Source organism: Mus caroli, unplaced genomic scaffold (genome assembly GCF_978045245.1).
Source record: "Mus caroli unplaced genomic scaffold, Mus_caroli_1 scaffold_7, whole genome shotgun sequence".
In the NCBI taxonomy this organism is placed as follows: Eukaryota; Metazoa; Chordata; class Mammalia; order Rodentia; family Muridae; genus Mus; species Mus caroli.
In genome coordinates, this window is record NW_028227262.1 from 87,834,793 (window position 1) to 87,861,000 (window position 26,208).

Consider the following 26,208-nt stretch of genomic DNA (forward strand, 5'->3'; position numbering starts at 1 on the left):
GATGGGCCTGGATTCAATAGGTCCATGCAGATACTGCATTTTCATTCAGGCAATTTATCCTGTAAAGTGGATCATTTTTTGATTCCCCCACCCCCCACATTGTCCTGTACTAACTATTGATGCAAAACACACAGCTCTCTCCTCAAGGCAATAAAAGATAAGATTATTCAGGAGCCAAATTGAGTGACCTTGGCCCAGAAAACATGAAGCTAGTTGTGTAATGACAGAATAAAGTCATACATCAAGTATTTAAAAAATTATTTTGCTGAGAAAATCAGAGGTAGGTTACAGCAAAGTAGAAGAATCTCTCCCTAGGGTTCAGATGTTATCTGATGACTTTTGTTGGCTTCTGAGTTGGTATAAGAAGTCTACTAAGATAGTAGGTTTCAAAATATTTTTATCAATGAGTCATAGAATGTTAGTTCCAACTCCAAGGAGGTCACGCTGTGGCTAGTCAGGAAGCTAAAAACTAGGCTAAGATAAGGTTGTAATGCTCTGAACCAGCAGCATCCCAAACTCTCTACATTGCTACAGTTTGAATCAGGCTTTGATGACAGAACTTCTTTTCAGGAATTCTCTTCACATGGGAAAGCCCAGGGATCAGAGATGCCTGTTGATACTGCTTCATATGTACCTCCCTCAGCTCCACAGCTTTCCCTGAGGAGTCTCACTGGGTCTACTTCACACATGTGTTTTGTATAAACAGTTCAACTTTAGAGAAGAATAGGTATAGGCTTGAGATCAAATGGGTAGATGAAACTTGAGAAGTGCCATTAATTTAAGCAAATATTTTTATTTATCCATAGCTGTAGAATGAGTTTAAGTTCTTAGTAAATTTCAAGGGCAATGACAAGTCAGGTTATACTTGCTGGCACATAATAGAAGATTTTAAAATATTTAAGTGGTGAAGGACTAACAAATTTAGGAGAGGATTACACTTTCAAACTCACCCATTGCTGAGATAGAAAAGATGAGCCAAGTGTAATAAAAACTATTTATTTCTAGTTTGTTCAAGGCCATCCGTAATCTCCACTTTCTTTCTGCATGTAGCTCTGGGTGCTGATGGAAGGCCTCCTTTGGGCACTCTGGGAAACTGCCTTCATCAGTACTCAGAGAAGTATGGGAGTAAACTTCTGGACACATCCATCCTATGTCTGAAGTCCAACTCATATCTCTGAACAGGAGTCTTCAAAGGCATGGCCTTCTGGTTATACACAAGGTGTACCTGCTTTTATACTGTGCTAAGCATATCATGAAACAAGACAGATGTGTCTCAGAAGAAAGATATATGTGAGATACAGTCAATACAAACTCACATGTTTTCACTGGCTAGAAGGAAAAAAAAACAGGTTTTCTCATTTTGTTTTTATATATGTTAATACCTGATAAAGTATTTCCTATTGTTGTTGTTACTGTTGTAGAAACAGCAAATGACTGAGGCTATGACTGAAATTTCTCTAGACACAGACAGCATGAAGTAGAGCAATTAACCTCATCATTTAGGGGTGTGTGTGTGTGTGTGTGTGTGTGTGTGTGTGTGTGAGAGAGAGAGAGAGAGAGAGAGAGAGAGAGAGAGATAGAGAGAGACTTGTGTTTCCTTGCTTATTTCAGCTGACTGGGTGTCAAATTGTCTATTCTTCTAGATTATTTGACCAAGGTTGCTGCATGCTATGTGTTTTACACTTTCAAATGTTCCCATTTTTATCTCAGTTTGTAGCATGTAGTGCAGTCTTTTTAATGTTTTTTTCCTAATTCTGAAGCCTGTTTTAAAATCAGTTTCTTTTCTGTGTCAGTTAGAAATAAAACAAAAACAAAAACAAAAAACCAAAAAAACCCAAAACCAACTAATCTTTCAATGCTTCCAATGCTTAAAGGTTTAAATCCTTTGCTTATTTTCTTTCATCTAGTAACCCCCCACCTCCCCCCCCCACACACACACACATCTACCTTACTTTAAAAAACAAAACAAAACCAAAAAGCTCAGGGTCTTACTCTGAAGCCTTGACTGGCCTTGAGCTCATTGAAATCTGCCAGAGATGAAAGGTGTTTGCTACCACACCCTACTTTAAATCCCTCCCTTTCATCTTTGATTTAAGTTTCTATTCCTGCAGAACTACAGCTGTACAAAGTACAGTGTCAGGGTTTCTGGGAGAGTCTTCTGAAAGTAGTCTACTTGGTTTTAATCATAGAGCCTGACAGTCAGAATGTGACTGATCACTGTTTGGGAAAAAACGTACTAACTGACATATGGTTACATCAGAGTAACCCGGACAACCTAGATGACCAGAGTCATGGAGCAGAAGAATAAAGTCATAGTCAACAGAAGGCAAAGCCCGAGACATCATTCCAGCGATGGTAAATAGTCAAGGAGGGGTGCCAACCTGCTCCCAGTTGCTGTTATGCTGAGGCTTCAGTTTTGGTGAATGAAGTTATTATTAATGCCGTGTGCATAAACCTGTTTAAAGTGTCGTTTTCTAGTTATTTTCTTGTTCTAAAGTTTGAGTCTGCTCTCTGTTCAGAAAGGGAGAAGGGAGGAAAGAAGAAATGAGGGGACAAAGAGAGAACGAAGGGAAAAAGGAAGAAAGAGGGGAAGGAGGAAGAAAAGTAGATGGGGGAAGAAAGAATAGAAAAGAAGCAAGGAAGGAAAGAAGGAAGGCAGGGAGAAAGGGAGGGAGAGAGGGAGGAAGAGAGGGAGGGAGTGATTGGTATAATTAATGTCCCAGTCCTTAAACACTTTTCTCCTCAAGCCACTTAGAATTAACTCCTTGTTACCAAGATCTTCTTTATTGAGGGAGAGAGACCAGAGGGGTTTACATCTTGGCAAACTTTCTACAGTCAATTCCCAAGAGCCTCTTTCATTTTATTAATGCTCCACACATAATGAGTACTAGTCAAAGGGGAAATAGTTAAAAACACTGCTTTGGATGGTCAGATGAAACCCACAGTAGATAGTGCTTTGGTAAAACTGCTGCTGTTAATCATGATTTCAAATGTTCCTTAGTGCTTATTGTGATAACTAATTCTTTTTCCGGGAAGACAATGTCTCCTGTCTCTGCATAAGTTCCCAAACCAGAGTAAAACTCTTTCAAAGTTCATGAGAATGTCTCACCCTGGCTTGGATGATTGCTTCCCCTTCGCTGCATAGATAGAGTCCTCCACCCTCACAGCTAACTTTAACACTTCTCTAGCTAGACCCAGAGTCCATGTGATAGGGCAGAACTGCACTGCATAAAAATGACTTGGAAGGATCTTGTGAGAACTGCTAGAAGCTCAGGTGGGGTCCAAAGTCTATCCCTATGTACTCTTTTCCTGGGAGCATATCAATAGTAACAGGCACACTGGTGATGGTCCCTTTCCAGCAGACATAGCTGATTTGGCAAACACAGCAACTGTTTGGTTCAAAGGACCCATTTCTACAATGGTATCACCTTAATGCTACATAGAAAAGATCATAAAACACTGGAGAAAAGCATTTCAATTTTAATTACTCTATAGTCACTCTATGTGACACAGAGAAGGATGAGGGTAATGTTAGTGCTCCTTGAGCATAATCAGGACATGTTTGGTACAGTGTGGAATTCTCTGTGTGAACTACCCTAGAAAGCCTTTCTGAAAGTCAGAGTTCAATCCACCATACCTGTCTAATAAGTGATCTTTCATAAACAGTGTGTGCTTACTTCCACACTGAGTAAAAATTTTAATTCAATCCACTTACATCCTTCCCAATGCTTATTATTTTCAGGCATCTAATTTGTAGCAGTTTTGTGATGGAGTCTCATGTGTCCGGGTCCTTCTAGCTTGCATCTGTAAGGCTGTGAACTTCTTTACATGCTCTGTGTTCATGCAATATTCTCTTCTGTCAAGGCTCTGTATGAATTTAAATAACAATTTCAAAACATCTGGTTCATTGACTAAAAGCAATCTTTGTACAATTCATTGGAGATTAAGAATTCATTCCCAATTATATGAACCAGTTTGTGTCAGCGTAACATAGAAGAAAAGAGTGAAGTTTGGCCTCAGAGATGATTTATATTCCTCTGACATCTAGTTCTAATTAGTGGCAAATCTTTTTTGAATCTCTTGGTTAAGCCTAGTAATAATACATACTTGGTAGGCTCTTAAATTATCTTTATTTATAAGATGGCTTAATATGATGTTATTCCCAGGTGTTAAAAGCATTTAAGGAAATGAAGTACCAAAATGGTTTAACCAGAAACCCCTTGAAATCTCTCTCTCTCTCTCTCTCTCTCTCTCTCTCTCAATGAACATATGAAAACATCAATAGAGCTTTGGAATCACAGCGCTCATATGAATTGCTCCTCACTTTTCCACATGATAGAAGGCTCACAATCCTACTTTACACAGGATAATGGAGGCTCACAATCCTACTTTACACAAGGAAGTTGGGGTACTTAAAGCTTAAGTACTTTCAGAGAGATGAAAAACAAACAGATATAATCAGCACAAGGACAACGGACAACTGAAAGTACACTTTGGAGTGACTGTTGGTTTATAAGGAAAACAAATGTCACATTCAAAGACCCCAGAGCTACCTTTATTCTAGAATTAAAGTTTGTAAGTGGTATTTTGTTTTATTTTCTATTTTCTATTTTGAGATAAGGTACTCGCTACATAGTTCTGGCTGTCAAGATATATAACCAGTTATATATTCACTATACAGACTAGGTTTCATGTAGCCTAGAACTCACAGAAAGCCATCTGCCTCTGCCTCCTGAGAGCTAGGAAGAAAGGTATGTGCCACTATACCCTGTGGTCTTGTAACTTTTAATGGAAAGTGGGAAAATGGCAATGTTAGCAATAAAGTGACATACATAACCACATACAAATATACATAGACTCCACTGAAAACAATGCATGATATATAATACACAGAAATAAATGAAATAATCTTAACTTGTCCAGATTGTTCCCTGACTCCATTTTGTGTTTGCACAGGTGTTTTTTCCATCAAAGTCCTAAAGAGTCATGTCCACCTTAGCAGTCCATTCTGAACTTTTCATGACCTCAGTGGCCCATGGCTCATATATAACCAAAATCTTTCTGCTAACACAAATGCTACAAGGTTCCCTTGACCTACACTTGACAAAGACGGCACTGTGGTTTTCATCTTTAAAAAAAAAACACCTTAGCTTTAGGGTAGAGAATTCTTTAGGGCAGAGGCCTGCTCTCTGTTGTCTGCTAATAAAAGTTCTAATTTGACCCTTTATGCATGGAGGTCTGTATCTTTCCCACCTGCAGGATAGCAACAGATGCTAATTAAGAATGTGAAAGGAGAGTTCAGGCTTCAGTGCCTCTGCTCCTAGCTTGGCTGCAGCCTGGTTTCCCTAAACTGGAATTTCAGGATCCGGACAAGTCCCTGGAGATGGCATGGCAGAGGAGGTACCTTCCTGAGAAACACCTGAAGCAGCCACGTGATTTTGTGATCCGCTTTTGGAAGAGCTCACTCTCTATCCAGCATCAATGCCAGCAACAGTGTGGGGGGCATGCACGGATTGTTTATGATAATGGCACGCTATTCAGACCTGGTGTTTAGATTTCTAACACAAACTGTATATTTATGGGTTAGTGTGTAGACAGAGGTTACTATATTTTAGAGTTGAGTCCTTCACTTACCTTCTTGCACTAAAGGCTAAATGGTCTGATCGTACTACATTTTAAAGAGGAAATCACGAGAGTGGACAGATAACATAGGTTTGCAGATTTTATGATGTGTGCCAAACCAAACAGGGAAATGCTAATGCCTGGAGATACTGTACCAATGTTTCTGACATGATCACAGTAGCAGCATTAGTTGATGAGCAGATTTTTTCTGTTCTTGGAATTTATCTCCTTGTAGCAAAACATTGGATCAAATTCAAATCATTGATCAAGTCAGGAAATCCTTCACAAAGGAGCCTTTGACCTGGTATGACCAGCACCTGAAGATGTAGAGTCACTTGGGCATTCAGTCCCAAAGGTGAGGGTGGCTTTCTGAAGGAAAAGTTGCAAAAGAGTTTGTTTATTTCAAATGTTTAAAAATTCATCTTCACAGCATATTAGCTTTGCATGAAGACTGTAATTTTCATTTGACAAGGACATGGTCACAGTGTGGTCTGTTCCTAACTACTGCTAATATTGCTTCCCTCATGGACTAGGTGTCAATATGAGAGAATCAAAGTTATTTGGGGCAGTTCCAGGGTCAGTACATGTTATTCTTCCCAGAACCATGCTTCTATATTTCCATGGAGTCATCTGCTATCCCACTGGCCCTTTTTCTTTTTTTTGCTCTCTTTTTACACCAACTTTCTTTTATCATCCTCTACAATATACTTTTCATTGATTATTTTGTGGCTGAAATGCTGCCTCTTGATTTTACAGTTTTTTAATTGTCTAAATTTATTGTTTGTTATATTTCAGTAGCCATGTTTTCCTATGAATTCCATCACTCACCTATCCCATCTTATAAATGTGTGATTCATCTTAATACTCTCAAGAAGAAATATCTTAATTCTTACATTGTTCTGTGTAAGCTCTTGTGTAGTTGCTGTTCCAGAAAAGACAGAAGTATTTCCTTTAAAAAAAGCCAATTAACAATTAACTGAAATACTCTTTCTTATGTACCATTCAGCCTTCTGTTTTAGTTTGGTAAGTTTTAAGAAATGTCTGAGTAGTATTCCACTGTGTAAATGTACCACATTTTCTGTATCCATTCCTCTGTTGAGGGGCATCTGGGTTCTTTCCAGCTTCTGCCTTTTATAAATAAGGCTGCTATGAACATAGTGGAGCATGTGTCCTTATTACATGTTGGAGCATCTTCTGGGTATATGCCCAGAAGTGCTATTGCTGAATCTTCTGTTAGTACTATGTCCAATTTTCTGAGGAACCACAAGACTGGTTTCCAGAGTGGTTGTACCAGCTTGCAATCCCACCAGGAATGGTACATTACACAATAGATTACTTCTCAGCTATTGAAAATTATGACTTCATGAAATTCACAGGCAAATGGACTGAACTTGAAAATACCATCCTGAGTGAGGTAACCCAGTCACAAAATAAATACACATTATGTACTTATTGATAAGTGGATATTAGCCCAAAAGTTCAGAATACCTAAAGTTCAATTCCTTGATCATATGAAGCCCAGGGAGAAGAATGACCAAAGTATGGATGCTTCAGTGCTTCTTAGAAGGGTGGACAAAATACTCCCAGAAGGAAATATGGAGACAAAGTATGGAGCAAGACTGAAGGAAAGGCCATCCAGAGACTGCCCCATCTGGGGATCTATCCCATATACAGTCACCAAACACAGATGCTATTGTGGATACCAACAAGTGCTTGCTGACAGGAGCCTAATATGGCTGTCTCCTGAGAGGCTCTGCCAGAGCCTGACAAATACAGAGGTGGATGCTCTCAGCCAACCATTGGACTGGGCATGAGGTCTCAGATGGAGGAGTTGGAGAAGGGACTGAAGGAGCTGAGGGGGTTTGCTACCCTATGTGGGGAGCATCAGTGTCAACTGGCCAGACCCTCCCAGATCTCCTGGGAACTGGACCACCATCCAAAGAGTACACAAGGAAGGACCCATGTCTCCAGCCACATATGTGGCAGAGCATGGCCTTGTTGGACATTAGTTGGGGGGAGAGGCCCTTGGGCCTGAGGGTGTTAGATGCCCCAGGGTAGGGGAATGCCAGGGTGGAAGTCAGGAGTGGGTAGGTCAGTGGGTAGGGGAGCAGCCTCATAGAGGCAGGGAGAGGGAGGTTGGGGGGGGGAATTCCAGAGGGGAGACCTGGAAAGGGGGAAACATTTGAAATATAAATAAGAAAATTTCCATTTTTTAAATCTGCAGGAAAGTTGTCCAGGGGACAGAATGAACTTCGGATGAATGAGTTATGTGCACTTTTCCCAGCTGTAAATATCACTGTCCTTTGTTGGATGATGTTTTAAAAGAATTTAAAATAAATTTCCTAAAGGTCAAAATATCTATACATGAAAGGAAGACTGTGGAGATGCTCAGTGGTTAAGAGCATGCAATGTTCTTTCAGATGACATAGAGGCTACAGAGGCCATGGAATTGCATCCCTTCTTCTGCACATGACAGGACTATTGGTCTTCAGAACACACAGCTACTATGGTTTCATACAGAAGACATGCACAGGATCATGCCAATCAACATTCCAGTATGGACCAGACATGATGTCACAAGTCCCCACAGATGGCTGTGGAGGTATTAGCGGTTGATGGCTTCTGAGGAGGCAGAGTGGGTTTTCATTGTGGCAGGTGGATTATGTTCCAGCGTATGGCTCTACACACAAATTGGAATCAGTGGGGTATAAAAAAATTAAAAAGACATGAAGTTGTTGGGAAAAGCTAGATCCTGGGGGGAGGAGTAAGGGGAAGCGGTGGGGGTGTGAGTATAATTAAAATACATTGTATGCTTGTACGAGATTCTCAAAGAATTAAAAACGTCACATTTCAAAAATAATAGGAATAGTATGAGAAACCAAATATAATGGACCGCTCAGCAATGTGATTGTTGAGAGCATGTTGTTAGTAGTGAACACGAGCAAATGATTGCAGCAGTACTCTGAAAGAGGCAGACACCACGCAGTGGGGAGATGAAAACACAGACATCAGTTTCTCATTAAGGTTGTTGGGCTGAAGGCAATTGTATAAATGCTGTGGTCAGCACCCTTTCAAATGCGCTTAGCTAGAGAAGGAAATTGCTTTGTGGAAACGTAGAACCATAATACCACCTCCATAAGCTGTCCGTGAGATCAAATTTATGTGTTCTCTCTATATAGTTAAAATTTTATGCTGACATAAGTAAGCTATACCATCTCTTTCAGGGGAATTCATGGCATTGAGGAAACTGACGTGTAGATAAGAAAAGATATGACTCAATTATATTACACATATGTATTTAACTTGAGAGCATTAATTAGTTTGTTACAGATGATGAATAAAATACCACAGCCTGGATGTTTAAGCAACAGAAATTTCCATTCTTGCAGTTCTGTGGGCTAAAACCCCAGGATCAGGTTGCTGCCATGTTTCAGTTTTTCTGAAGTCTCCCTCCTAGGCTGGCACATAGCTTTTCATGTCCATCTCAGTATAAGAACCACAGCTAGATTGGAGTTTGGCCCACACCAAGGATTACATTTTAACTTACACACACACACACACACACACACACACACAATCAGAAATCATTCAAGTGCTAATTTTATAAATACCCATAGGGACATTCACAACAGAGTGAAAACCAGGGAAAGAAGCAGTTTCTATATGATTTGGACAAAAGAGGATCAATTGTGAAGAAATGAAGTGCCCTGAGACTTGGAATGGTCAGCCAATTGCAGGAGGGTCACTAGAAGGAGGATGGAGGGATACAAAGCAAATAGGAGGAAAGGGATGCTTTAGAAGGATGCTTTGTGTGTCTCCAGCATAGCACCAAGTCTCAGGTACTGGTGAGAAGAATTGCTTTTCACCTGGTTACAAGAGAGTCAGCTTTCTCATCAGCTCTTTCTAGCTTGCACAGTTCTTCCTAGAAATGATGACTCTTAACACACCTGTTCTTTTCAAGCACCCTTAGCACAGGTTGATCCATCTGCCATGTCTGCATATCTTGGGTGGCAGCTCTGAATTCCTCATCCCTTTTGTAAGACACACCTTTTAAGCACAAATGCATCCCATCCTGTGTGCTTTAAATGTCCTTTCTCTATTTCAGAATAGCTGTTAGCTTTCATAAACCGTGTCACTCTTAGAGACAAAATGAACAGTTTTAGCAGAGGACTAGGTTGATGGATTTCCTTTGCTTACAGGACCAGGTATACTTTTAACCACTTGTATCATGAATTCATATATGATTATTATTTTGTTTATTATCTTTTGAAATTCAAATATGATTCCCTCATTTCTCCTCCTCTCCTTTCTCTCTTCTGCTTCTCCCATGTCCATCATTCCAACTCCCTCTAATATTCATGGTTCCTATTATTATTATTATTGTTACAGACACACATACATATAAATAGATATCTGTGTAAATGCTCAGTTCATTTAGTGTTGGTTGATGTATTTGATTTCAAGGCTAACAACTTGATATTGGATAATGAGTTATGGGCTCATCCCTGGGAAAGACTACTTCTCCTGCTCTCATCATTCCTTAGTTGTCTGTAGTTCTTTCTCTAAGGGTGTGTCCCCTGTGAGATTTCCTCCTTTTATGTTAGCTCGTGTCTTAGTCAGGGTTTCTATTCCTGCACAAACATCATGACCAAGAAGCACCTGGGGAGGAAAGGGTTTATTCGGCTTACACTTCCACATTGCTGTTAATCACCAAAGGATGTCAGGACTGGAACTCAAGCAGGTCAGAAAGCAGGAGCTGATGCAGAGGCTATGGAGGGATGTTATTTACTGGCTTGCTTCCCCTGGCTTGCTCATCCTACTCTCTTATAGAACCAAGACTACCAGCCCAGAGATGGCACGATCCACAAGGGGACATTCCCCCCTTGATCACTAATTGAGAAAATGCCTTACAGCTGGATCTCATGGAGGCATTTCCCCAACTGAAGCTCCTTTCTCTGTGATAACTCCAACTGTGTCAAGTTGACATAAAACTAGCCAGTACAATTGACCTCTTGTCAACTTGACACACAAACACATCACTAGTAAGTCTCAACCCTTGGTTCTTATTGATCCCCAAGAACTAAATAACTTCAAAAGTCCCACAGTCTTTGCATATTAAAAGTTCAATCCCTTTAAAATATCCAGTATCTTTTAAAATACAAAGTACCTAAAATTCAAAGTCTCTTAACTTTCTTATTCACCCATTTTCTAGCTTCTGTACTTCCTTGTCTTGATGTTCTCTGTCCTCTCTACAAACAGTCCAGTTTAACCTTCTGTACCACGTAAATTCATTTAGTCTCTTATTTGTCATTTCTCTAGTAGGATCTCTTTCTTCACTCTTAGGGTACTTTTTAAAATTTTCATGTTCTCTATATACATATACACACACACAAACAGAGAGAAAGAAAGAAAGAAAGAAAGAAAGAAAGAAAGAAAGAAAGAAAGAAAGAAAGAGAGAGAGAAAGAGAATGTAAATTTAGAGTCTATACATGAACAAAAATCTTTAGATTACTTTCAGTAATATAATCATTTCCATAGTATTAATTCTGCTAATACATGTAAATTAGAAGATTGTTCATTTTCTAATATCTTCAGCTTCTTTGACCATGTTTTAATGTTCAATGTAGATTTTTTTCCTTGATTAAGATTATTTCGAGGTAGTTCAAAAAACTTATTTTTGTTTGCTTTTTAGAGAAAAGTTCCCACTATACAGACTTAGTTGTCAAGGAACTTCTTCTGTATCCCAGGCTTCACTTGAACTTGCAGACACTTACCTTTCTCTGTCTCCTTAGTGTTGGGATTAAAGACATACATCACTTTGTCCAGCTTTTCAAAGTTCTTGTGGAAACCATGGAGAATGGGATTGTTACCCTGATTTTTTCTCAGCTTTTCATATTTGGTATATCAGAAGGTACTGTGATTCATATGTTGACATTGTATTCTGCTACTCTATTGAAAATATTCATCAGTTCTAGTCATTTCCTGGTAGAATCTACATGATATTTTATGTATGACACCATATCATCTGCACACAGGTATAATTTGATTTTCCCTTTATCTATTTGATCCTTTTTTATTTCTTTCTTTAGTTATTGGCCTAGTTAAGATTTCAAGCACTATACTGAATAAAAATGGAAATGAAGTCCAATTAATGCATGGTGTAGTTTAACTCCAAAATTTCATTGTTAAATTTTAGTTTGAATAATGTGTTAGTTAGGGTTTCTATTGTGACAAAACTTCAGGACCATAAGCCACTCCGGGAAGAATGGTTTATTTGCTTACACTTCCACATAACTGCTCGCCATGGCTAGCTGATCTTGCTTTCACATAGAAGCTAGGACCATCAACCACAGTAGGCTGGACCCTTCCACATCAATTAAGAAGATGCCCTGCAACCCAGTCTTATGGAGATATTTTCTCACTGACACCCCCTTATCTCAGATCACTCTAGTTTCTGTCAAAGTGACATAAGAACTAGCCAGCCCCAATAACCAATTTAAAGATGAAAAGTGGGATGTTGGAGTCATTCCACATGGCTATTATTGTACCAGAACCCATCTGATTTTTACGTGCTTTATGGAAACATGATTTGTTTTATGCTTAATGTATTCATATTTATAATGGTCATTGGTTATTGATGAATAGCTTCTTTATTAATATGTAGCGATTTTTTTGACTTCTAATTCTTTTGGTTGGATGCACCCTATCAATATTAGAAAAGCTATGTGAGGTGGTATATGGATTTGATTTACTTTATAGTTTTTCATCCTTTGAGTCTCAATATGTTTGAGTCTTTGCTTATGAGATGTGTTTCTTGGAGACAACTGACAATTCTTATTTTCAAAATAGTTAGCTGGACTGTGTGTTTTTATCAGTAAGTTGAGGCCATATATACTTAAAGTCATTATTGAGAGATGTTCACTATTTCTCTTGCTTTTGTTTGTTTGTTTTGTTTGTTGTTGTTTTTTGTTGTGGTATTACTATTCCTTTCTTTCTCTCCTATTTTTCTAAAAAATTTATTTTATGTATATGAGTGTACTGTCTTCAGACACACCAGAAGAAGGCGTCAGACCCTATTACAGATCCACATGGTGAGTCATCATGTGGTTGCTGTGAATTGAACTCAGGACCTCTGGAAGAGCAGCCAGTGCTCTTAACTGTTAAACCATCTTTCCAGCCTCCTTTCTCTCCTATTTTTTTTTCACTGTTCAAGGTTTATTTGGTGTTTCCATTGGCATGACACTTGGGTGGTTGGTTCCATCATCCATATGCAGATCTTACATCTCACATAATATTGCAATGCACACTTCAGACACATATAATATATAAAATATCCTGTACAACATTTATGCACAAGACATACACACTGGAGTCAGGTTAGGACTAACTGGGAACTCGTTGGCCTAGGCATGTTTGGTGAGGGTGCGCAGGGCAGCAATGCAGCAGGCTCACAGGGTAATCGAAGCCTGCACAGTTGGCAGTGTGTCTCGGAGACAGTGGGACTGTCACACTAACCAGGTCACCACTACACAAGTACCACTTGGCAGCAGGGCACAGCTGTGGGGAGTGAGATGTTTCCCCACACCACCTCAACACCACTGAACTAACCACAGCTCAGACGAGAGGGGTGTGGTCTGCCTAGAATCCCTGCTGCAGCCTGGACAGTGAAGTGCTAGGACACTGGGAAGACTTTAGAACTGCAGCTCCTTCTGGATTCCCCAGAGGGTGTCTGCACTCTTCTTCAGGCGGGCCTCTTCCTCGGGAGTCAGTGTCACCTTCACAACATCGGAGATTCCATTTTGTCCCAGGATACATGGGACACTGAGGAAGACATCATCATTGATTCCATAGAGACCCTTAATCATTGTGGAAATGGGATGCACCCGCCTAAGGTTCTTCATTATGCTCTTGGCCAAGTCTGCCACAGAGAGGCCAATGGCCCAGGATGTGTAACCTTTCAGCTTGATCACCTCGTAGGCACTGTCCACCACCTGCTTGTGAACCTCCTTCCACTGCTCCTTGTCTGCGTCAGTGCCAAGTTCTGGGTTCAGAGACTTCAGGGAGACGCCAGCAACATTCACACCACTCCACACAGGCACACTGGAGTCACCATGCTCTCCCAGGACCCAGCCGTGACAGCTCATCGCGTGAACCCCCAGCCTTTCTCCCATCAGGTAACGGAACCGAGCTGAATCCAGATTGCAACCACTTCCAATAACTCGGTTTTTGGGAAAGCCACTGATTTTCCAAGCCACGTAGGTCAAGATATCCACTGGATTGGAGACGATCAGCAGCTTGCAGTGTGGACTGTACTTGACAATGTTGGGAATGATAACTTGAAGATGTTCACGTTTCGCTGGACCAGGTTGATTCGGCTCTCTCCCTCTTGCTGACGGGCCCCCGCGGTGATGATGACCAGCTTGGAGTTCGCAGTTACACAATAGTCTTTGCTGGAGACAATTTTTGGTGTTTTAAGGAAGAGGCTGCCATGCTGGAGATCCATCATCTCGCCCTTGAGTTTGTCTTCCATGACGTCAACAAGGGCAAGCTCATCCGCCAAGTCCTTCATTAAGATACTGATGGCACAAGCCATGCCAACAGCACCAACCCCAACAACTGTAATCTTGTTCTGGGGAGCCTGTTCTTCCTTAAGAAGATTCACAATCCTTGAGGGCTGCCATCTTGGACTTTGAATCTTTTGAGACCGCTAGTGCACGATGGGGGGCGACGGGCGAGCAGAAGCAGCGTGGCCTGGGCTAGGCGACAGTGGCTCCAGCACCCCTATTTTTTTTTATTAAATGTTTGATGGTTTACTGGGTTGAACATATTGGACTCCTTCCCACCCTGTTCACCTATTCTTTTCATGAAATTATTCTTTTACATATACTCATGATTGGCACTGGCTTCTTTTCTCTTATCTGTACAGTATTATGTTAAGAAAACAGGATTAATGGTCATAAAGTGCCATTATGCCAATAGCTCATATTATATTATGCTTATGTTGAAAAGTTCTTATTTCTCTATTTTAAAAGATACCGATCCAATACAAGTACACAGATAGTTACTTTCAGTGCTGAAAATATATTCTTACATGATGTGCTTGCCTCCATAAATGAACTATTTTTTAAATAGCTTTTATTATTGTTTTGGGACATCTTGGCTGTAATGTTATGGGTTTTTTTTTTTCCTTTTTCTGTCTGTTTGGAGCACTAAATGCCCATTTCTCTAAGCACAGAAAAATTTTTCTGTCATAATTTTATTAAATATAATTTAATGAAATGTTTTGTTTGTGTATGTGCATATGATATGTATTTGTGCTTGTCTGTATGTACATATGTGCTATGGGTGTGCATGCATGTATATGTATGTGTGTATGGAGGGCACAGGTTGGCATCAGGTGGCTTCATCAATTGCTTTGTATATTACTTTTTGAGGCAGTGTGTCTACATGACCCCTGAGTTTATCTGTTGCTTAGACTTGCTGTCTAGCAAGTTCTAGAATTTCACCTGCTTCTATACCATCAGGCCTAGCATTAAAGTAACAGGTAGGCTCAATCAGGCTTTTATGTGAGTTGCTACATGCTGGGAATCTGTAAATTCATTCCTTTATCTTTATGTGGAAGCACTTTATCTAATGAGTTATCTCCCTAGACATAAAAAGCATTTATAATCTTAGCTCTTTTTTGTTTGTTTTGGATTCCTGAGTTCATTTGGTCTTTTGATTTTGCAAGTTGTCATCATGGTTTTTTTTGTTTTTGTTTTTCTTTTTTTGATTGGTGTTTGAATGTAGAATTTCATTAACCTTGATCATTCCTGATACTCTTTATTCTGTTTGGGAAAATTTATAGGTAATTCTCTCCATTCATATTTAATACATTGAGTTTTTATTCCAAATATTTTTATTAGTTTGGTTTTTAAAAAAAATCTTAATTTCCTCCTTTTTCTTTATGTTACTGACTTATTTTTTTTATACATATCATTAATGATCTCACCCATCTCCTTTATGCTGCAGACTCCCTAGGACTCAATTCATTCTGTTAGTTTGTACTCTGTTACAATCATTGATTGGCTTCCTACTAACTCTTAAGTCTCCTTCGTGTTACTTCTGTCAGCATCCTTTGCTATAGTTGCTGAAGATTTGTGATATTTGGGAAGAATCCTGTTTCCTTCCTTTCTTTTTCATGATTGTTACTGGATTGTGATTCGCACATCTATGGATCTTTCTTTAGTTTCATTGGGATCTTCTTACTGGATAGACTGGTTGTGAGGGCCCATCCTCCAAAAGTACTCACAGAGAAGCAGACAGCTTTCTTGAGTTTTTTCCTCTTGAAGTTTGTTGGAAGCCCTAAATAGTGACAGGCACTCTCAAAGCAGAGGTCTCTTTTAGCAGTCACCAGCTGTGATATAACAGGGCTGCCATTTTCTCCTGCTAGTCAGCATTAGATCTTTGATAATTTTCCAATGCTAGTGTGCATCAATTATGTGTATAATAACATAAATATGGTTTTTTAGTGCTGACATTAACTCAGTGCTGTGATTCACTTCATGTGTAAAATGCCTTAGTCCAGGTGAACATGTTCTAGATTCATTTTGTGCCTTAGTGGCTAAGACAGTCAGGAAGAAAGCCAGAAGCCCTATCTCAAACGATCCTTGCACAGTGCTTCCTGGCCAACTCAACTGTTTAGGCGTTCTGATTGGCAATCTCCATGTCAAGAACCTGACAGCCTCCACAATTATTGTCAGAAGTAATGTTGGGAGCATCCTTCTGTGTGGTATTTGAATTGGAGCTTACAAGCTAGCATTTCCTTCTTGCTGTGACAAATAAACATTGGAAAAACAGCAGCAAGACCACAGGAGTCATTTTTTGGAGGGTGGCAATATCTTATTGAAAATAATTTAATGTAAAAATAGCAAAAATACTTAGCAACAGCGTATGTGCCTCAAAATTGAAAAAAAAAAAAAAGAACTTTTCACCATTTACTAATCCTATGTCCACTAAATAAGAGACAGGGAGAGCACCAGGCATGACCCTATATTCTCTTTCTGTTTCTGCTGCTAGTAGAATTAGATCACTTATCTTTGTCTAAATTCTGAATGCAATTAAAATTTGGTTTCCTACCAGAGGAAAGAAGTATATAATAATTAAAATGGTGGGAGGGTCTTGTGTTTCTATTTGTTTTTTTTTTTATTACGTATTTTCCTCAATTATATTTCCAATACTATCCCAAAAGTCCCCCATACCCTCCCCCCCAATTCCCTACCCACCCATTCCCATTTTTTGGCCCTGGCGTTCCCCTGTACTGGGACATATAAAGTTTGCAAGTCCAATGGGCCTCTCTTTCCAGTGATGGCAGACTAGGCCATCTTTTGATACATATGCAGCTAGAGTCAAGAGCTCCGGGGTACTGGTTAGTTCATAATGTTGTTCCACCTATAGGGTTACAGATCCCTTTAGCTCCTTGGGTACTTTCTCTAGCTCCTCCATTGGGAGCCCTGTGATCCGTCCAATAGCTGACTGTGAGCATCCATCCACTTCTGTGTTTGCTAGGCCCCGGCATAGTCTCACAAGAGACAGCTATATCTGGGTCCTTTCAGCAAAATCTTGCTAGTGTATGCAATGGTGTCAGCGTTTGGAAGCTGATTATGGGGTGGATCCCAGGATATGGCAGTCTCTAGATAGTCCATGCTTTCTCACAGCTCCAAACTTTCTCTCTGTAACTCCTTCCATGGGTGTTTTATTCCCAATTCTAAAAAGGGGCACCGTGTCCACACTTTGGTCTTCATTCTTCTTGAGTTTCATGTGTTTAGCAAATTGTATCTTATATCTTGGGTATCCTAAGTTTTGGGCTAATATCCACTTATCAGTGAGTACATATTGTGTGCGTTCCTTTGTGATTGTGTTACCTCACTCAGGATGATGCCCTCCAGGTCCATCCATTTGCCTAGGAATTTCATAAATTCATTCTTTTTAATAGCTGAGTAGTACTCCATTGTGTAAATGTACCACATTTTCTGAATCCATTCCTCTGTTGAGGGGCATCTGGGTTCTTTCCAGCTTCTGGCTATTATAAATAAGGCTGCTATGAACATAGTGGAGCATGTGTTCTTCTTACCGGTTGGGACATCTTCTGGATATATGCCCAGGAGAGGTATTGCTGGATCCTCCGGTAGTACTATGTCCAATTTTCTAAGGAACCACCAGACTGATTTTCAGAGTGGTTGTACAAGCTTGCAATCCCACCAAGAATGAAGGAGTGATCCTCTTTCTCTACATCCTCACCAGCATCTGCTGTCACTTGAATTTTTGATCTTAGCCATTCTGACTGGTGTGAGGTGGAATCTCAGGGTTGTTTTGATTTGCATTTCCCTGATGATTAAGGATGTTGAACATTTTTTCAGGTGCTTCTCTGCCATTCAGTATTCCTCAGGTGAGAATTCTTTGTTCAGTTCTGAGTCCCATTTTTTAATGGGGATATTTGATTTTCTGGAGTCCACCTCTTGAGTTCTTTATATATATATAAAGAACTTTATATATATATTAGTCCCCTATCTGATTTAGGATAGGTAAAGATCCTTTCCCAATCTGTTGGTGGTCTTTTTGTCTTATTGACGGTGTCTTTTGCCTTGCAGAAGCTTTGCAGTTTCATGAGGTCCCATTTGTCAGTTCTCGATCTTACAGCACAAGCCATTGCTGTTCTATTCAGGAATTTTCCCCCTGTGCCCATATCTTCAAGGCTTTTCCCCACTTTCTCCTCTATAAGTTTCAGTGTCTCTGGTTTTATATGAAGTTCCTTAATCCACTTAGATTTGACCTTAATACAAGGAGATAGGAATGGATCGATTCACATTCTTCTACATGATAACAACCGGTTGTGCCAGCACCATTTGTTGAAAATGCTGTCTTTCTTCCACTGGATGGTTTTAGCTCCCTTGTCGAAGATCAAGTGACCATAGGTGTGTGGGTTCATTTCTGGGTCTTCAATTCTATTCCATTGGTCTACTTGTCTGTCAGTATACCAGTACCATGCAGTTTTTATCACAATTGCTCTGTAGTAAAGCTTTAGGTCAGGCATGGTGATTCCACCAGAGGTTCTTTTATCCTTGAGAAGAGTTTTTGCTATCCTAGGTTTTTGTTATTTCAGATGAATTTGCAGATTGCACTTTCTAATTCGTTGAAGAATTGATTTGGAATTTTGATGGGGATTGCATTGAATCTGTAGATTGCTTTTGGCAAGATAGCCATTTTTGCAATGTTGATCCTGCCAATCCATGAGCATGGGAGATCTTTCCATCTTCTGAGATCTTCTTTAATTTCTTTCTTCAGAGACTTGAATATAGATGCAAAAATCCTCAATAAAATTCTCGCTAACCGAATCCAAGAACACATTAAAGCAATCATCCATCCTGACCAAGTAGGTTTTATTCCAGGGATGCAGGGATGGTTTAATATACAGAAATCCATCAACATAATCCATTATATAAACAAACTCAAAGACAAAAACCACATGATCATCTCGTTAGATGTGGAAAAAGCATTCGATAAGTTCCAACACCCATTCATGATAAAAGTCTTGGAAAAATCAGGAATTCAAGGCCCATACCTAAACATGATAAAAGCAATCTACAGCAAACCAGTAGCCAACATCAAAGTAAATGGTGAGAAGCTTGAAGCAATCCCACTAAAATCAGGGACTAGACAAGGCTGCCCACTTTCTCCCTACCTATTCAACATAGTAATTGAAATCCTAGCCAGAGCAATTGGACAACAAAAGGAGATCAAGGGGATACAAGTTGGAAAAGATGAAGTCAAAATATCACTTTTTGCAGATGATATGATAGTATATATAAGTGACCCTAAAAATTCCACCAGAGAACTCCTAAACCTGATAAACAGCTTCAGTGAAGTAGCTGGATATAAAATTAACTCAAACAAGTCAATGGCCTTTCTCTACACAAGAATAAACAGGCTGAGAAAGAAATTAGGGAAACAACACCCTTCTCAATAGTCACAAATAATATAAAATATCTTGGCGTGACTCTAACTAAGGAAGTGTTTCTATTTGTAATTCATTTGGTTTTGGTTGGTTGGTTGTTTAGATAGGATCTTTCTATGAGGCCCAGGCTGTCCCTAATCTCCCTTTTTTCTTATCTCTGGTTCCTAGATGCTAGGTTTACTGGTGCACCACAAAATTTGACTTCGACTCTTAGGAATATTTTTTAGTATGTGATAATAATAAGAGTTTCTGGAAGATTTAAAGCTTGTGAAATACAGGGGAGTAAACCATTTCAGTGTTGTGTTTGTTTGTTTGTTTGTTTTTTATGAGACTCTATTTTTCTGTGTAGCCCTGGCTAACCTGATAACATAGACCAACTCTGTAAACCAGACTGAACTTGAATTAAGTGATCCACCTGTCTTCTTGGCTTCTGAGTCCAGGGATTAAAGACATGCACTATAATACCTAGAGACTATTTCCATTGTATTCTCCTTTAATTTACTGATATTTTCAGCATTATCAAGCTTATTTTGTAACATAAAAAACCAATACGAGAACTTTCTTTTTCCTGGTTTCCTTTGAAGGAGCAGAAATGTTTTCCTTTATGTAACGATAGTCGTGTGCTGATGCTTCACTGGCGTATCCCACAGTTTATCACCACCGATGGCTTAGGATCTAGACTAGCCTCTCATAACACAAAAATGAAATTTGATGAGTAATTTCCAAATTGTTATCTTTTTCTGAGAGAGGAACTGGGAGACTCTATTTTCCAGTGTGTTCTTTGTTTATACAGGAACATGAGTTGCGGTGTTAGGGTTATCTTGGGGGCCAGAGATAAAATAAAAAAAGTAGGACAAATATGGTGACACATGCCTTTATTTCCAACTCTTAGAAGGCAGAGGGAAAAAAATCTCTGTGAATTCAAGGCCAGTGTAGTCTACATAGTATGTCTGAAAGACTCCTGCAATGAAGTGACATGGTTCTCCCTCAGTAATACACTAAGTTCAATTTTTTTCTAAAATGTTGTCACAATTATGATAAATATTATGTCTTAAAATATTAGTAGTATGGTTTTGTAAAAATCAAATAATTCTGTATATTTTTAGTATTTGAAATCTAATATTTATGTTGTGGTTTATGCTTATTCTTGAAATTCTTAATAGGATGCTACATTTATTTAATATGACAAAGAGAAGTAGAATTTTAAAGTCTCAAATAACCATATTTTTTCCAGCAAACATTTGATTTAGTTGAGGTTAACGACACCTTTTAGCTGCAAACGTAGCTGAGAAATTCCTATGTATACAACTGGTTTTAACTACAGAGATTTGACATTTCACGGTGCCAGATGAAATGTATATTTGTATAAAAACATTCTGAGGAGCTGGGCAGTGTTGGCACACACCTTTAATCCCAACACTTGGGAGGCAGAGGCAGGCGGATTTCTGATTTTGTGGCCAGCCTGATCTACAGAGTGAGTTCCAAGACAGCCAGGGCAACACAGAGAAACCCTGTCTCAAAAAAACCAAACCAAACCAAACCAAACCAAACCAAACCAAACCAAACCAAACCAAACCAAACCAAAACAAACCAAAACAAACCAAAACAAACCAAAACAAAACAAAACAAAAAAATGCTGAGGATATAGGGCATCTTTTGTTAATTTCTTTATTAATATTTATTTTGTTTTGTCTCTTTATTATGATTCATTATTGTTGTTATTGTTAAAATCATCATCTGTATCACAACTAAAGCAGCCTCAACTTACTCCATTTCCACTTTACTCTTCCCAAGGACACTGATCATCAGTGGGTTGGCTTATTATGCTTGTTTTTTCAGTGACATTCTTTGTGACGTTTAACTAAAGAAACCATGCAGAAATCCATGTGGATGGACTTTAATAGTCTGTGATTTACCTAGACCACAGGCTTGTGTTGAAAAAAAAAAAGCTTTAGAATCTTTCTAAAGAACACAAATGAGAATTATTTTAGAATTACAGCTTGTTTCATACCTAAATAAAATGCTTCCTGCTATGCTGCTTATATTTGCATCAAGTGAACATGGCAACAATTTTATTTTAAATAAAATGTCTTTGGCATTAGAAAAAAAAATCCTATTAGATAATACATTGAAATTTATAGTTCCGAGATGCCATGTTCTGAAACTCAGAGACACTGTATTATGTATGCATGTAAGCATTCTGAGATTGTTTAAAATATCTGTTGCCATCACTGCTAAGTGAAACATTCCAGAAATACCAAAAAGCAAATACATCAAAAGTGCTGTAGATGTGCCAAGCAAATGCTGTGTGCTGACTGATTAATTTAATCCTGCAAAGCTTTGAGTTAGACACATTTAATTATTATTCATTTTATAGGAGATGAAGCATAGGCTGAGATGAAAAAAAAAAAAATAAGCACAGGCCACACAGCAGGTTAAGGCAGAGCCAGGGGTGGGCTCAACAGTCTCATTTGCAACACTATATGTTCTACTTCAAACAAACAGTTTAATTAATTTAGGAATTAATTTAATTAATTCTTTTCCAGTTTGCTGGAGTGAGGAAGGAATTTTTATGTTATGAGACAAGGCTTTGCTATGGAGCTTAGACAATCCTGAGCTGCCAATATCCCTGACCAAGCTTGAGTGCTCAGAGAGCAGTCAAGTGCTGTTGAAAAAGAGAGAGGATGTTTTCAGTGAGACATCTAAAAATTCTCGAATTCGAGAAATGAATCAAGAAATGTTACTAAAGCATCTTAATACTGAACTAATTATGGTCTAAAAAGACTTTCTTATTGACAGCTTATGGCTGCACTGGTGCTTGCATGGTCTACTGACCTCATCATAGTAACATTTGTGGTTACTATGTTACACAAAGGATCTGTGACTACAATAGAACTAGAGGAGGCAGAAAAACTGATAAAGTGCTTTTTAATTGGGTTGGTTTTAGGTAGCTCTGGCTTTCCTGAAACTCATTATGTAGGGTTTAAATTTTTATGTAAGAATTTCTTTTAACTTTTGGTAGGTATATTTCTGTTCATTTTTGTTGTACTGGGAATTGAAACCAGGACCCTCACATGGTGGCAAGCACTCTACCACTGAACTATGCACCCAGCCTAGCAACAGGATTTTAATACTTTCTTGTGGTTAAGTGTTTTTTTTCATTCCTGCAGTATTGGTTTCATGTGGACAAAAAAAAAAAAAAAAAAGACATAATATAGGACCCAAAGCTCAACATGCATTTCCTATTGCATATTCTCGTTCAAATATCCTTGGTGCCTGTGCCAGCCTTGAGTCAATCATTGTTGCCCAAGATAAAAGATGCATCTAACTTTAGAAGTGTCCAGCAGTACAGATTTAAATGAATTGGTTAGTGAACATGGAATAACAAGGTATTTCACAGTCCTAGAGAATAGTCTGCTGACATATAGTAGCATTGTTAACTGTTTCTGTATTCTTATAGTCTAAGCTATGCAATTTTTCTGGGCAATTTCTGCTTAAAATAATTTGTTACTTCCTCTATAAAGTGCATTGGCTGTACACACTGTAAATAGATCTCTAGAATACTTTATTCATACCTTTATCTTCTAAGTCAAATCTTCAGTTAGAAAAAACATGAAATAATGGTTTCCTATATGTTGACCTTATAAAGTGCTTAAAGTATGGTCTCTGAACTTCCTACCAAATAAACAGAAAAGGTTACAATTAATGAGTGACTGATTATGCAAGTCTTTTTTTCCTAAAGCAGATATGCCCTGTGAACATATTAAACACCATTTTTTTTTTTTTTCGAGACAGTTCTCGTACACCCTGGCTGTCCTGGAACTCACTCTGTAGACCAGGCTGGCCTCGAACTCAGAAATCCGCCTGCCTCTGCCTCCCAAATGCTGGGATTAAAGGCGTGCGCCACCATGCCCGGAGAAACACCAATTTTTTAATAAGGAAAAGTAACAAATAAGTGTCCAGAAATCTTTTAATGTTAAAATTTCAGCCATTTGTAAAGAAAGTTGGTTATATAGAGACGTCTATAAATTATCCTTCATTTGAAAGTCTGTGATTTTTAATCATGTTATTTTAATTGCTATAGGTTTCAAATTTGAAATAAAATGCAAGAAGGGAGGCTGTAACAGATGTTCTGTCAGCACATTGATTTCCGTGCAGACTCTGTGCATTTGCCGTGCTTACTCGTCATCAACTGAAATGGACCGATTCGAAGTAGCATGAGCTCTGCAAATTCTTTTAAAATAGGATTCAACAGTGGAATTTACTCTGCTGACTTCTGTGTCCTGATTGTAACTGTATTATTTTCAATTACATTTTTATAGAAGTCACTATTGCTGTGCACTATACCTATAGGTTTTCTTTTTTTTCCCTTTAAAAAATCTTGGTCATTTATGCATCCTTGTACATGACAAATACCTCACCTCAGTAAAAGTAAATATCTTCTTTGTTAGGCTAGATATCATTTTAAAACCAGATCTGTTAAAAAAAAAATGCCATTGCTGTTTTTTTTTTTAAACGTTCCTCATATAATGATTTAATTAATTTGTTAAGATAGCTACAGAAACTATGGAAACAGGCCCCTTACTTTTATAAACAAAACATAATTTAGAGACATTCCACAGTATATAAAATAGAGAATAAATTTTCACCTTATTGTAGTCGCTTTTACCAATGTTCTGGATCAGTATTGGGAACTAACAAATATGAACCCAGCATAAGAGGGGGGAGAAGGTGAGAAGGCTATATATTCTGTACATTCTCTGAAGGAAGTCTTATGAAATCATGTGTGAGTCAGGAACAGTGGGACAAAGAAAGAACCCAGAAGGTAGGAGACAGAAGTCAAGTGCAATTCAGAGATCACACCAAGTAGGGACAGAAGGAAGAAGGGAGGGCAGAGAGGTAGAAGGAAGAAACGAGGGGAGGGAAGATGGACAAGAGAAAGTGTATGTGGGTGGGTTCGTGGGGAGTGGGCTTACAGAGAAACAGGGCAGAGCAAGTGAAGGTTTAGACCTCCTTTTCCCAGGTGAGGCCAGTGTTGTGAGCACAGGGAAGCTGCAGAGCAGAGAGGGGTCTTCCTACCCTGTCTTAGGCTGACTGTCACAGAAAGTCAGAGAGGAGTCAAAGGTTCTTGTCCATGAGACCTGGGGAAGATCTTTTATGTTTCTTAGATTCTAAAAATATATTTTGTCTGGGCCTCATGGCTACTTGCTCTGAGGTTGTTGGAAAACGATGACAGTTTAAGAAACAACCAGCAAAGGCCAGAAGTCACCCAGAAACACAGGCTGGTGAATGTGGAGGGCAAGATAAGAGAAAAGATGTGGGAAAGGAAAGAGGATTGCCCTTCGTCTTTCTGCTTCCCCACTGAAATGCTTTGAAAGCTACTGTGAGATGCTGTCACTGTGGCCTGGGCTCCTCATCTGGTCCCTCAGCCTGTTTTAGGAAAGAAAGTATAAGAGCTTCTCTTAGCTGAAATAAGAGAAAGATAGAGCATGCCTCTGACACAGTGTAGGGTTGAGCAGGTGTCTTCTGGGCATCTTCCACCAACTATCTAGTTACTCATGCATTTTCCCATGAGCATCGCACCTTCTCCTAGAGCAGATGCATGCTGAGATCCATAGATTTTTATGTAGAATTTGTTTCCTTTTTCAAGAATCTTTTTTTTTTAGAGAAGTATATGTTGGGGGTATTTCCTCATTAATGTTTATAAAACTGTACTTTATGTTCAGGCTAAACTAAAGCTAGTATGGATTTGGTTTAAAACAACAATTCTCAGTAATGTTTTGTTAGCCAAGACAGCTAAGACATCATATAACTTTGTCTTTATTATTAGCACTCTGGGGACATGGGAAAGGTGTCCTTTCTTAGCTTCACTCACATCTCCAGCAGCAAGGCTTGGCTCCTGCTTCAGCCACCTGTGCTTTCTGTTTTAAGAGGCCTCCATTTCAGTGCCTAAGGAATGTGGTGAACCAGTAATCTTTTTAAAGCAGGAAACCATTAAAAGAAACTTTATAGTAACAGCAAAATTTACCTTGTTAAACAAATTGCCACCTTTTTTTTTTTTAAATAAGAGTGGTAAATGGGGATGGAGTGAGTGACATAGAAAGTTTCAAGATGAAGCAGTCTTCTGTCTTTCAGCCTGTTTTATGACACCATTGCTGAATCAATCAGAGTAGCAATCCCACAAAGTCCAAAGGACAGTGTCTTAGACTTGTTTCAAGACAAAGAGAAAGGTTTGCCAAGTGGCAAATGGAGTGATCACACAGTGATTAAAACTTCCTCTGTCAGCTGGTGTTGTGGCACATGCTCATTGTCTCAGTATGTTAAAGGTTGATGTGGGAGGATTGCTGAACATTTAAGATCACGTTGAGCTATGCAATGAGTTCCAATATGCACTATGGTATATGTGTACTCTCACAGAGTTCCTGCACTAGTCTCTCTCATTTGGCTGGAGGAAAGTTTACAAACTGGTCCCAGCTTTCCTTTCCTTTCCTTTCCTTTCCTTTCCTTTCCTTTCCTTTCCTTTCCTTTCCTTTCCTTTCCTTTCCTTTCCTTTCCTTTCCTTTCCTTTCCTTTCCTTTCCTTTCCTTTCCTTT

The 26,208-nt window shown here is 39.0% G+C and overlaps 2 pseudogenes; one reads left to right on the plus strand and one right to left on the minus strand.

Moving 5' to 3' along the window:
- The first annotated feature begins 2,279 nt into the window (after positions 1-2,279).
- Positions 2,280-6,133, plus strand: LOC110295625 (serine/threonine-protein phosphatase 6 catalytic subunit pseudogene; annotated as a pseudogene).
- A 6,855-nt stretch (positions 6,134-12,988) lies between these two features.
- Positions 12,989-14,393, minus strand: LOC110296103 (L-lactate dehydrogenase A chain pseudogene; annotated as a pseudogene).
- Between the last annotated feature and the right edge of the window lie 11,815 nt (positions 14,394-26,208).